The sequence below is a fragment of the Corvus brachyrhynchos genome, unplaced genomic scaffold (assembly GCF_000691975.1).
Source record: "Corvus brachyrhynchos isolate BGI_N302 unplaced genomic scaffold, ASM69197v1 scaffold5, whole genome shotgun sequence".
NCBI lineage: Eukaryota > Metazoa > Chordata > Aves > Passeriformes > Corvidae > Corvus > Corvus brachyrhynchos.
The window spans coordinates 11975247-11977940 of record NW_008238321.1 but is presented as its reverse complement, the minus strand read 5'-3'; positions in this window follow the sequence as shown (position 1 = coordinate 11977940).

Genomic DNA, 2694 nt, shown 5'->3' with positions numbered 1-2694 from the left:
TCCCTATATTAAAAACAAACAAACAAAAGAAAAGAAGCACGATCTTTCCAATGGTACAGTCTCAAATTGCCTTCAGGGGAATTTTCCCAATTCTGTCCTCCATTAATGTGAACGCAGCTGCATTGATTTCAGCTCAGCACAGACGTGGGAGACAAGAGGTGATATCACCAGAACTGCTGTGTCATTTTTCACTCACTTGCTTAGAAATGCTTCTGCTGTGCCTGCAGACGAGCCCTGGAGGTGCAGTGAGTGATGTACTGTCAAGGAAATCCTCGAGCTGGAGTGTTTATCAAGGCTCTGCAGCCACTGCTGGTTTTGGCCAGCCAGGCTGACTGGCTCAGCTTCACAGATATTGGATGTGACCCATGGGGTGCATCTCCTCTTTAAATGCTCTGGATTCGACTCATTCCAGTGGCAGCAGCTGGAACCAGTGTGCAGCAAGGGCGATGTTTGAAGGCACTGGTCCCTGCTGGTAGCTCTGGCCTGACTGCCAGAGCAGCTCCTGCAGGGATGCTGAAGCCGTGCTGTGTTCAGGTACAGCAGCCCTGCTCCTCAACTCTCTGTCTACTGCAGGGTCCTGCTGTTGGCCTCTAACCCCACTCTGTTTTGCTCGAGGAGCAGATTTAGGAGCAGTCCTTTGCACCCTTTGCCCCTGCCCCTCTCAGGGTTCCCCACCACGGCAGTACAGCGTGTGCTGAAATGCAAGTTATTTATCCAAGGCCAGCGAGCCTTGCTTGGTGAGCCAGATTAGAAAATTGATCTGATGAAGTAAACATGAGCTCTACCTAATTCCTTCTGCAAGGGTTACTCCTCTTTAAATGCTCTGGATTCTACTCCTTCCAGTGGCAGCAGCTGGAACCAGTGTGCAGCAAGGGCGATGTTTGAAGGCACTGGTCCCTGCTGGTAGCTCTGGCCTGACTGCCAGAGCAGCTCCTGCAGGGATGCTGAAGCCGTGCTGTGTTCAGGTACAGCAGCCCTGCTCCTCAACTCTCTGTCTACTGCAGGGTCCTGCTGTTGGCCTCTAACCCCACTCTGTTTTGCTCGAGGAGCAGATTTAGGAGCAGTCCTTTGCACCCTTTGCCCCTGCCCCTCTCAGGGTTCCCCACCACGGCAGTACAGCGTGTGCTGAAATGCAAGTTATTTATCCAAGGCCAGCGAGCCTTGCTTGGTGAGCCAGATTAGAAAATTGATCTGATGAAGTAAACATGAGCTCTACCTAATTCCTTCTGCAAGGGTTACTGTACCTTGTACTGGAAATGCTTCCCCTGGGATCACATTAGAACTTTTTCCTTGCTGGATGATATGAAATACAGTAACACCATCTACTTTGTGCAAACAGATACATACTGGCGTGCAGCAGAAAGTTGCCGGTGTGACTGTCTCAGCACAGGGTCTGTGAGTATTTTTCCTGCTGCACACTGTATAGGGAAAGTGTAGCTGAGCTATGGATGCCTCAGTCCTTCATCCATTTCCTAGCCAGTGTTAAGCTGGTCCTTGGTTGTCCTCAAACTGTTCCTAAAGCTCAGGAAAATGGGAAAGGGGTAGGGACACCACTCTCTGTGACCAATTGTGTCCTTGTGCCAGTGTCTCGGTAACTCCTGAGTGCCTCTTCAGTGTCCTGCTCTCCTGTGGGCAAAAATTACCCACTGTGGGTGAAAGGTGATAGAAGAGTATCTGTGACCATATTTTAACCTTGCTGACACTAATTCTTGCACTAGCAAGGTAGTCTGTGATGAGAACTATGGCAGAGATGATGATGATGGAGATATAAAAGTATCTGTCTCTGCTGTAATGTAGGTGGAGCTACAGCTGCTGGATAGGTCAGCACCCCTAAATTGTCCTGGATGGTACACTGCCCATCTCCTGCAGTGTATTCTCTAGATACTAAGTGGTTAAGATCATTTGAATTTGAAAGAGATTGATCACTGTGCTGGGAGATGATTAGGGGATGACAGATGGGAATTTATGCCAGCGTCGCTTGCTGCAGTGCAGTATTCTGAATTTATAAATATCTGTTTGAGAACCAGGGCTTGATTGGGGACTAGCTGGCTGAAGCCTTGAGGTGCTGCTGGCAGATGATTAGAAGCAACTGTACAAAATGGCAGTCTCAATTCTTTCCCTCCTGGCATGAGGACATGAGACATTTGAGACACAGCGTCCTAAGGTCTCTGATACCCAAACACCTTTGGTCCAGGCTGCTCAAAACACAGCCACCTTCTAACTCAGCCAGGCTGCACCACAGCACACTTCCATCTCTCCTCTGACACCTCTTCTGACTTTATCAGCTTCTGAGTACAAAACTGCAGCACCAAAATTCATGCCATTGGAGGGCTGTTGTGTCTTCCTTTAGGAGTAACTTAGGCTCCCATGTGGATTTGGGTTTACTTCCCATGCCAAAGCCATGCTGCCTTGGCTGCAGAGCCTGGGCAGTCTTCTGTGCCTCAAAGCGGTGCCTGTGAGCTGAGGGCAGAGTTTTGCCCCCAGCTTCTCATTTCATGGGTTACAGCCATCACTCAAATAGCGTCTAACAGCGGCCTATGCAGGGATTTGAAGAGCTCCTTTCACTGACTACTTTCACTGCACGTGAGCAGGAGTGATTGTATCTGTCCAAAGAAGAAATAGGCATAGTTCTGGGCTTTATTTGTGGTTTGTTTTTTTTTTAATTGAGAGCACTTTGCAGCCTCTGCAGTCAAA